Consider the following 11,758-nt stretch of genomic DNA (forward strand, 5'->3'; position numbering starts at 1 on the left):
CCACCATTTTGTCGACTATTCCAGATGAAATCCTGCAGGTGCCTGTCTCACGTCAGATTTTTAGGTATGTTGATTGCCTTGTGACTTAGCTATCTGGCACGTTCCGGAAAAGCCAGGGTCTGCTATTCTACAACAATGCCTGCATTCTTGTTGCAGGGGTGGGCGTGATGTTCTTCCCCACTCCATTCCCAGTGGAAACCGGAGACCCAGCATGACTAAGGGCTTACACCCGTTCTTGTTTGCATGTTTCCATCCTCCCTGGGTCAGGGACCTGTCCTCATTAGCCTAAGCTTCCTGCTTTGGTAATCATCACACAAACACGCACAGTTCCCCAAGAGCTATTAGGCAGAACTTTCTGTAATTATAAATTTGGTTAACCTTGGGACCCCTCTGTGATTCTTCAATGACCGCTTCTTGTTATGCCAGCTGAAGTCCAGGGAATCTAAGCATCACATTGTTAGCTCTCAGAGGAGGTGTTGGTGCAAATGGGGGCTGGAAGGAAAGCGCTAATGCATCCACCATGCTGGGATCAAGCAGGAGGCCGAGGAGGGGAAGTCCATCCAAAATACTTGAGTTAGATATGTGACAGGTGCATACTAAGCAAGGGGCCCACGTGGATTAGGATGGCATGGGTCTTGCCTCCTCCACCTCACAGTCTAACACGTAAACAAATAATCGCAAGGAATTGTGATAAATGCTGCACCAAAGGTATATACAAACGCTAAGGAAAATAGGAAGGAAAGCCATTACTACCCCCCACCCCCACCCCCGGGGAGTTCTCAGAAAGCCAGAGGGGAGGGAAAGCAGAACCTGAGGTAAAGATACAAAGGTTAGGTAATTTTGAAGGTGACTCCAAGAAACACAGGTGAAGGGGAACGAGAGTTAGGGAAGGTGAGGTGATAAGGGACATGTTACAAGGTCAATTCTGCTGGAGAACCTCGGTGCCTGTGTGCAATATGCACCTGGTGTTATTCTGCCCCCAGAGCAATTGTGCTGGATACTGGTGACAGCTGCTGAGTCTGGGGACAGGGACAGAGACACCAGGTTAGCTTCCCTGTGCTGCCAGCCAGTCTGGCCCATAGGCAGGATGGACTCTGTGGCCAGAGAGTGCTCTCAGGCAGAGTCACAGTGATCGGCTGTTGGAAGGCAGGTGGACATACACCAAAAAAAAAAAAAAAAAAAAAGGTGCTGAGGGGACACAGGAGGGCTGCTGACAGCCTTGGCTGTACGACGTGGCATTTGAATTGAACCTTGAAGGATGATGAGTAGCTCCAAAGGGAGGAAAACCCCCATGGGTGAGATGGAATGGCGGCAGCAGATAGTGAGAGACAACTTTGTTACAGTGTGATCAAGAAAATAGTTTAGGGGATACAATCAATGGAAAGGAGGTGGGAAAAACCAGTTGGTGGAGGACTTGGTGTTTACTCTGTGGGCAGCAAGAACCAGCAGAAAAGAGCAGGTGGGGGAGAAATGGAGAGCTGAGGAAATGGGGCATGATGAGGATCTGTTGTGATGTCTCCTCTCTTTCTCTCTCTCTCCCCATATCTCTCCCTCTCTCTCCCAGACCTACTTCCACATACATTTTCAGATTGCTCTGTGTTGTGTCTTACCCCATTCTAGGGCTTGGATTTGAAAGGAAAATAGGCAAGGTCTGGTCCTGGAGGAGTTGACGTCACTGAGCTTTTCCTCTCCTGCCAATTTGGAAGGTGACCTGGATTTTGTTTCTTTTTTTCCCTTCAGAGGGAGCAGCATGCCTGGCTCAGGGTAGACCCTCAATATAGATTTGTGAGAGAATGAATTAAAGTTTGTCATCATCCCTCAGCAATCAAGGCTGAAAAAGAAGAGGATTAAGGCCCAAATTTCACTCCCAACTCTGGCATACACTAGTTACAGGGAGATAGTGGATAAGAATAAGAACAGCTAATATTAATTGTTTTAGTATGCACAAGGAACTGTTTGGAGCATTTTACAAAGGTTAAAAGAATTAAAACTTAAAATGCCCCTGTAAGTAAGGCATTACTATTCTTACCTTATGGACTTGGAAACTGAGGCAGCGAGAGGTTAAGTGGCTTGCTTAAGTGACAGAGTTGAGATTGGAACTGAAGTAGACTGGATCCAAAACACACACATGTGACTACTGTTTGTACTGCCTTCCTAACAAATGAGACAATGCATGTGATTATGACTTTCCCTGAGGCAAACTATAAAACAAACCCAGTGTCTAGTCAGGCCCTCTCCCACTCAGATGTCTTCTCACCATGGCAGCCCAGGTCCTAGTCCTAGAACTTGACCAACCTGTTAAAATGGATCAACCTTATTTGCCATACCCTTAAGATGCTATTTTCTAAATAAGGATTGCTAATCTAATAAACCACCTGCGCTTTCTCTCTCTCAGCTAATACCCCTGTTTAGACATTTGTCATTGATCTTTCTACCTGGATCGAACCCTAGAGGCCACACAGAATACAACTTTCATTTTACAAATGGGGACACGAAGCTTAGAAAAGTTGAGTGACTTACCAAAAGTCACACATCAACGAGGCAGTTATTGGAAACTAACTTACTTTCTTTCTTTCTCTCTCTCTTTCTTTCTTTCTTTCTTTCTTTCTTTCTCTCTCTCTCTCTCTTTCTTTCTCTTTCTTTCTTTCTTTCTTTCTTTCTTTCTTTCTTTCTTTCTTTCTTTCCTGATTGAGTTTTTCTCAGTTCAGCATGTTCTTCTCTGCCTTCTCTACCTATCTAGAGCCTACTTGTCTTTGAAGTCCAGCTCAAATCCTACTGTGTCTTCGATGCCTTCTCAAATGTCTTATCAGAATTAACCTTCATCTGTTTGGGCTCCCACTTTATGTCATGCCCACAGCGTGGCAGCTGGTAAGCCGCTTGTGATAATGACAGCTGTTGACTGGGGACTCTTGGGGTAGGTGGGTGGGTGTTGTTAACAGCGTGGTCAGGGAAGGCCCACTCATGATGCGATGCCTAAGAGAGGTTGGGAGGTAAGCCGTGACCCTAGGAGAGAAGCATTCAGGCAGGAGAACTGTACGTGCATAGGATGCAGGTGGCACGTGATGTCACAAGGTCAAGGAGGCCAGCATAATTGAAGTGGAAAAAGCCAGGCAGGAGAAATGGAGGAAATATGGAGAGGTAGAAAGAGTTCTGATCGTTAGAGCTTAGGTCTTTACTCTGAAAGAGATGGAAACCTTTGGGGAATTTTGAGCAAACAGGTGACATGATCCGATTTATTTTTTATAAAATCGCTCTGACTACCTTGTGGTCACTCTGGTGGATGGTAGCAGTGGGTGGTGGAAGCAGAAGATCAGTAGAAGCTATTGCAATGATTCATGTGAGAGATGGCTTGAGCCAGGGCAGTAGAGGTAGAAATGATGCTATGGCATCAGATTCCGGATATATTTTGAAAATATGGCCAGTAGGGTTTGGTAAAGGGGGTCAGGATGTGAGAGAAAGAAAAAAGTACAGATTATTAAAAAGGTTTTAGCTTAGGAAACCAAAAGAATGGAAGTGATGTTTACTGAGATGGGAAAGACTTTGAGAGGAGGAAGTATGACAGGTGGAAAAACAAGATAACAGCATGGGAGTATTCAGGATGCACAGCAAATACTGGCATGGACCTAGTCAGTTGTATACATGAGCTTCAAGCTCAGAGGAGAGGCCCAAGCTAGATGCAAATTCAGGAGTCATCAATATACAGGCTTAGGGGTGGTATGTAAAGCAGGATGTGAGTGTAGAAAGACAAGAGAAGTTTTGCGAGCCCCAGGTACTCCAACATTTAGAGATCAGGAGAGCAAGGAAGAACCAGCTGAGACAGAGAAAGTGAACAAGCAGTTAGAAAGAAAATCAGAAGACCATGAAATTCCAGAATCCAGAAGAGAATTTTTCAAGCATGAAAGAGTGATCTGCATGGAAGAGTCATTGGATTTAGCAGCATGGCAGCCACTGGTGGCCTTGACGGGAACAGTTTTGTTGGTGTGATAGAGATGAGAGCCTGAGAGGCGGGAGTTTAGGAAATAATGAGAGGAGAGGAAAGGAAGTAGAAACAGTAACTGTAGACAACTTTCTCAAGAAGCTTTGCCACAAGAGGAACACAAACGATTTGGTAACTGGAGAATGAGTAGAAGAGAAGGACATTTTTTAATATATATTTTTTGAAATGGAAGAAATCATAGCATGTTTATATACATGGGATGATCCAGAAGAAAAGAAAGGCAAATGATGGAGAAGAGGGAGAAGACAGCTTCCTGGAGCAGTGTCTTTGAAGACATGCAAGGAGATGGATGTAGTAGGTAAGGGAGGGGTTGGTTTTGAGAGCAAGGGTAGTTTAACCCTGGGAGGAGGATGGAGGGGGAGTGAGAGGCACCGAGAGACTAGATTTGGAGTAGATGAGATAGTAAGAGGGAGTGAAAGAGCTTCTAGATGCCTAGTGGAAGATAAGTAAGGTGGTCAGACTGAGCGAAGATGGCAGAGGAGGTGCTCAAGTTGTGAAAGAGTGAAAATAAATGATAAGAAGAGTGAAATAAGTAACAATAGGAACAACAGGAGTTTGTGAGAGCAGAGGCCCCAGAACAATATGGCAGTACCCCTCAGTGGCACTGACGGCCCTTTAGAGTTTCACGAGACCAGCTAGCAGGACTGTGTGCTTTTCTCTGACCAGCTTCAGTGTCAGCTGTGGAAATGTGTTGTAGGATGACAGTCTGATGTAATCAGGGGAGGGGTTGCCAGGTAATAAAGTTGATTGTGAATGTAAGGAAGCAATTGTAATGACGATCCATAGAATCTATACTGGATAGGGAGGGAAATAAGGTTATGAGGGATATAAGAGATGGTAAAAATGTGGCAGGATCAATTGATGATAGCACCAGTGACGTCAAAGAAATGTTGAAAATGGGATGAGTTTCACACTACCCCAAAGTTCAGTGGCTTCAAACAACAATAATTATTCTCACTCATTTGGCTACAGGTCCAGTGGGGGTTGACTAATCCAGGCTGAGTTTGGCTGGGCCTGTCTCCAACCTACAGACTGAGCCAGGTTTGCTTCCTATCTTGCTCATTCTCCTAAGAACAGAAGGCTGTCCAGGACATGTTTTTCTCACAGCAATGGCAAAGCACAAGAGCTGAGTCCCCACCACATAAGTACTACTGCTTGTGACATGTGTGGTTACTATCCATAGACGAAAGTAAGTCATGTGATGGAGCCCATATCAATGAGGGGGGAACCACAGTAAAGAGCTTGATCTAATGATATCTCACATCCAACAAACCGGGAGGCTTAGGAAATTACCCATTATTTTTGCATAGGCCTAACTTCTCCTTAGGGTGACTGTTGAAGAAGAAAACATTCCCACTGAAACCGGACTGAGCTTGAGAACAGCCAGATATTTTTCACGTCTTTGCTCTGCACACAACGTAGTAACTCCTCTGCCCAGTAAGCAATGCTGGACTGACATTCTCTAAGAATGGGATTTGTGAAGACAGGGAAGAAAATGCAACAGAGCGCTGGAAACCCAAATCCAGAATATGATGATGTCACGGTCAGGAGGCGATGGGCACAAACAGCAGCATACAGCCATATAGCTTACACAGTGCACAGCCCCCTGAGTTGCCACTCACAGAGATGCCTATATGAGTGGAGCCTCTGACACTGAGGATGCATTCACAGTGGCCCTGAATATGAGTGGAGTATAAAATGGGAGGCTTCGAGAATCCTGATGTATTTTCACCATCCGTATGGTAGGTCGATTGTGGTTTATACATAAAACTTTTCAATCCATCACTGCATTTGCTCCTTATAACAATCCATTTTAGTGATGAAAAAAAAAAAAAAAACAACAACAGACTTTGGGGTAGGGAGGCAGAGAAACAAAGCTAATAAGTAACAGAGTTGGGATATAATCCAGGTCTGTCTGTTTCTAAAGCCCAGGCACTTATCAATATGCTAGTATCTTCAACAATCTCTCCATATTTCAATGGAAATTCACCAACAAACAGCAACAGCTCAACTAGCAAGCAAACAGACCAAATGCCCTGGATGAGCTCCCATCTCAGGACCCCACAGCAGTGAGCCTCAGACATGGAGTAGCTTGGATGGCTTTCCTATCTGCCTGATCACCCACCATCTCGCCTGGGAAGTGGACCGGACAAGGAACCGTATTTGAAGCAATTATAGGGTCAACATGGTGACAGCTGCTGTACTGAATCCCAAATTCCTCACAGCTCAAGATTCCTAATGGACAGTCTATCTGCAAGAATTCAAGGAGAAGCATTTATGTCCTTTGGGTAAACGAAGCCCTTTTTTATAAAAGCGAAAAAAAAAAAAAAAAAAAAGGAAATGATTCCTCAAGCAATTCCTAATGAAATAGGACTTGTCTCTCTCTGTATTTAGTTTAAAAAAAAAAAGTTTCTCTCCAGTCTAAATAAACGTTGACAGCTTCCCAGAAGCTTCCGCAGCCTGTTGAATAAACAGAGAACATTTGAGTTAACATTTTTTAGCTCCCTTAGCATACAATAGTTGTTTTTTTTTAACTAAGAATGAAAAACAATTTTAATTTGATGATGTAATCCTTGGCTTCAGCAGCCCATGTTTCTCTATTCTTTCAACTGGGTTCCAGAAGGAAGCTCAAGCAAGAAAAGAACAGGACTGAGGTGAATCTGAAATTGCACTTTTCAAATTTTAATGTGCATAAGAATACCCTGGGGATCTTATTAAAATTCAGATTATGATTCCATAGGTCTGGATTATGGCATGAAATCCTGCACTTCTAACAAACTCATGATGCAATTGGTGCTGGCCCATGGACCACAGTTTGAGTAATGATGGCCTAAAATTTAGACTCTCAAGGATTCAACATGGCTACTCTTCAGGATGAGCCCTTGGTCTTGCCTTTTCCCTCTTTTCACTGTCATCGAACAAGTGCATGCATATAGGCGGTATCTACCGCCGTCAATGCACTGATATTCTAAAGTCTCAGTGTTGAGTCTAAAACTTGGACTCCCCACTCAGATGCCTCTCAATTTGGCATGCTCATTTTCTTTACCACTCCCTGTATTTGTTCCTCTCCCTTAGTACCTTGTCGTGGCCAATAGCACCACCACTAAATTATTCAAGCCTGACACACATGAGTCCAGATTCTTTCCTCCCCACTTCTTTCTTTATCACTTATGTATCTGGGCATTTTTTAGTAATGAACTTTACAAAGGTGTAACTTACGGTCAATAAAATACACCTATTTAAAGATTACATTCCAATAAGTTTTGACAAATTATACAATTATATTACCACCACCACAATCAAAACAGAAAAAAATCATCCCTTGAAAAAGTTATCCTGTTTCTCTTTGAAGTTAATCAAACCCCACCCAAACACCTGGTAACCACTGATCTATTTCCTATCACTATAGTATTGCTTTTCCTAGATTTTCCTGTAAATGGAATCATTGCAGTATGTACTCTTTTCTGTCTGACTTCTTTCACTTAGCATAATACTTGTGAGATTCATCCATGTTGTTGTATGTATCAGTGGTTTGGTCATTATTATAGCTGTATAGAATTTCATTTTTATAACACTAGCTCTACTGATAGCCACTGAATGGCTGAGAATTAGCTGTTTATTTAGCTATTTCTTTCTGTTGGGTCGGAAAAGAAAAAAGGAATGGAGCTGCTTGCCCCAGGATTAGCCACAGTGCAAGGCTGTCCCACACACAGTAAAAGATCACGTACAAAATCACATAGATCACATACAGAATCAAATCTGTTTGTTTAAATATTTAGTTTTTGGGAGGGACAGAGAGAGGGGAACCGAGGCTCTGAAGCAGGCTCTGAGCTGCCAGGCTGCCAGCAGTGAGCCTGATGTGGGGCTCCAGCTCATGAACCGTGAAATCATGACCTGAGGTGAAGTCCGATGCTCAACCCACTGAGCCGCCCAGGTGCCCCTCAAATCGATTTTTTAAAGTGCGATCTTCTGTATTAATATTAGGTGCATTTGTGTGTGTGTGCGCAGCTGTGTGTAAGTGTATGTGAACACACATGCTTTTAGAGCCGTAAAAAGAGACTGACAAATGTAGAGATGGGGAAAATAGCCCCCTTTGTATCCTGCTGTCTCCATTAGCCTCCTCCCTCATCATTAGGAAAGATGGCGGACACTCTCCGTGAAATGCCCAGCATACATCAGGTTACAAGTGGGGTTCTGAGGAACTTGGGGCTTAGATCCAATTCCAGGCAGCAGCATAAACACCACTTCAGGCCCTGGCCAAAGTGGAACTGAAACAGAGATAACCTGACTGGTGAGACTCCAGCCATGACAGCCCCTCTCACCCCAGAAGAGGCATGTGTAGACAATAGCCCTTCAAGATGCGATACAAACCATCCAATGAAACCACACTGGTATCTCTGAGCTGCCCCCACAAGCTGGCCATTTAAGTGATGGTATTTCTGTGACGATTGCGACGTAGGTTGAGCTGCAGGACAAAACCACTGGCGTGGAAAAGGGATGGATCATCTCTCAGTCCCTGTGGCCAGCAATTCCTCGGGCTGCAAATTTAGAGCATAGTAATGGAGTGTCTCGCTACCAAGCTGCATGAGGTGGCCCATGTGGTTTTTCAATCCTCTTGCTTTCTGAGCATAGTTTGTAGTTTTAGCAAGAGAAGCTATGGAAAGAGCAACGTCTCCATTTTAGCCATTACTACCTTAGGAAAAGCTCCTCTGTCTACAAATGGAGAAAATATGACAATGGTTACCAAAATCCCTTAAGAGAAAGATTAAAAAATCCTTTAACTTAGTAAATTCCAATCCTCAGCAAGTTTCCTAATGGAAGGTTAAAAAAAAAAAAAAAGGCAAATATTAGTGAATATGTTCAGCCCAGTGGCTGGGAAAAAATCTAAATGCTGTTTCAAATAGGAAAGAACTTGCATGAGCCTCGGAAGAAACTGGCTCAATCAATAGATATGATGATGCGGTGAAATATTGCTTAAATATTAAAAAGTGATGGTGTAGATCAGGGATCAGGAAAGTTTTTCTGCAAAGCACCAATAGTAAATATTTTAGGCTTTGCGGGCCAGGTTGTATTTTTTGCAAATACCCAACTCTGACACTAGTTCAGAAGCAGCCAGAGACAATACATAAATGAATGAGCATGGCTGTGTTCCCATTACATTTTATTTACAAATTCAGGCAGTGGGCAGGATCTGGCTGTCAGGCTACAGCCTGCAGAAACCTGGTATAGATGAGGGTTTTCTTGACATGTAAATGTGCCACTTATATTGATAAGTGAAAAAAAAAAACCTCTCAGGTTAGAAAATGTCCATTATCTTTAAAGAATAATAACAACAATGTATAAGCATTAAAAAAAAAGCTTTAAATGGCAAGATTATAAGTGTTTTACTTTTTTTTCTCTTTGTGTATACTTTTTGTATTCCTTTTTTTTTTTTCTGGGGGAAGAGGGATGCAAATCAGAAAAGGGTGTTCAAACCTAAAAATAAAAAGATAAAATCTTAGAGATACACTGTCCTGATATACAGATAACAGCGGCACTCTGAAAAACTTCCAGCTTTGGCAGCTGTCATCCAAATCAGAAGCTGAAAATGTCACCTTGTCACCAGACACAGCACCAAGCCAACACGCATTAATGGAACAAGCCCAACCCAAGCCATTTGTAATTCAAGTATGGTTTTTTCAATACATGCTTCCAAATTCATCCAGAAGGTTCTCCGCAAACTGTATTCTTCCATGAGTTTGAAGTGGTGTGACATTGAACGAGTTTTATAACCTGCAGAGTAGAGCCCTAGGATGCCTCTCTCCGGGCTCATCCTGTAATAAAAGTCCATGATTCAGTGACTACATTGAGGGACCATTAGCTGTTCATGGGGAGCAGTTTCAGTCCTTGGATGCCTGTAAAATCTACAATGGTTATAATAGCTAGGACAATGAAACTTTGAGGTCAGATGTGGCCTGCTCAAAAAGTTGATGAATGTTTTGGGTTGTCTCCTACAGTCAGCTGAATCATGGTCATGGGATGTGGACAGTTCCACGCATGACCTCAGGTGAGCTCAAAAATGGCCGCACAGGAACTCTAATTTAATCCCCTTGCTATTTAAGTTGGAAACAGAGTCCATTCCAGAGAGAAGAGATGAAATGTAATTTGTAGGGGGTTTGGGTTTAAGAGCATAGGCAAAGTTGTTTCAGGTGATGTTTATAGGAAACTTACCATTAAATTTTACTTTAAAAAATATGCCCCCTGGGGTACCTGGGTGGCTCAATTGGTTAAGTGTCCGACTTTGGTTCAGGTCATGATCTCATGGTTCATGTGTTCGAGTCCCACGTCGGGCTTTGTGCTGACAGCTCAGAGCCTGAAGCCTGCTTCGGATTCTGTAACTCCCTCTCTCTCTGCCCCTCCCTGCTCATGCAGTGTCTCTCTCTGTCTTTCAGAAAATAAATAAACATTAAAAAAATTTTAAAATATATGCTCCCAGCTCAACATATCTGAGGAACCAAAGCTCTGTACAGCTCCTGTCTGAGGCTATAGTGCCTGTGGCCTATAGGAATACAGCAAAGGGAGGCATTTGGCTGGCAGGCAAGGAGGTAACCAATACATGAGCAGTCCTCATTTCCAGCAAGTTTCAGTTAAGGGCAAAGTGTTCATTTTGTGAAGAGCCGGAGTTCAGGGGTAGCAATGACAGCCCTAATGCTTCCACCAGTCGCCATTAGCCCCTCTCCAACAGCAGCCTCCTCTTTAGGCCTCTTGGGGATCTCTAATGAGTTCTTTCCAAGGCAAGATTACTATGATCCACAGAGAATGGGCTTTCAACTCACCTCTGTCAAATGGCTTACCTTTTACCTGCTGTGTTCCTCCTTCACAGCAAACTTCCCTACAAACTAGGCTGTGAGCTGAAAAATGAACTTTATGAGGGTTTGCTTTGTCCATCGTATTTGCTTTAACAAAGAAATCAAGCCAGGGGTGCCTGGGTGGTTCAGTCGGTTAGGCGTCCGACTTTGGCTCAGGTCATGATCTCACAGTTTGTGGGTTTGGGCCCCATGTCAGGCTCTGTGCTGACAGCTCAGAGCCTGGAGCCTGCTTTGGATTCTGTGTCTCCCTATCTCTCTGTCCCTCCCCCACTCATGCTCTGTCTCTCTCTGTTTCTCAAAAATAAACAAATGTGAAAAAAAAATCAAGCCAAAAAATAGTAAAAGGGGAAGAAAATAATAAAGATGAAATGTGGGGTGGGGAGGGCCTCATCTCTAGTGGGATATCCTGGGCACTTTCCATTTTTTACCTGACTTGAGCTTTCGTAAGGTTGTTGGCAATCTACACATGACATGCTATAAATGGGGCATGTAGGTTACTGGTTACAAAAAAAAAAAAGAAAGCAATAATTAGGCATCGTGTGTGCGTGTGTGCGTGTGTGTGCGTGCGTGTGTGTGCGTGTGTGTGTGTGCATGTGACTCTAAAGCCATGCTTATACAGGGGGACCTGGGTGGCGCCCGAGTTTGGCTCAGGTCATGATCCTCACAGGTTTGTGACTTTGAGCCCCACGTTGGGCTCTGTGCTGACAGCTTGGAGTTTGGAGTCTGGAGCCTGCTTCGGATTCTGTCTCTGTCTCTCTCTCTCCCACCATCTCCAGCTTGGGCTCTGTCCATCTCTCTCAAAAATAAATAAACATTAAAAAAAAATTTTAAGTGCATAATATACAGAGCATATTGGAAAACTGTGAGTTCAAAAAGAACAGTCGACAGTCTTAAAAAGTCAAGTAATTGAAAT

This window comes from Panthera pardus, unplaced genomic scaffold, assembly GCF_024362965.1.
Source record: "Panthera pardus isolate Hobbes unplaced genomic scaffold, ASM2436296v1 HiC_scaffold_16, whole genome shotgun sequence".
In the NCBI taxonomy this organism is placed as follows: Eukaryota; Metazoa; Chordata; class Mammalia; order Carnivora; family Felidae; genus Panthera; species Panthera pardus.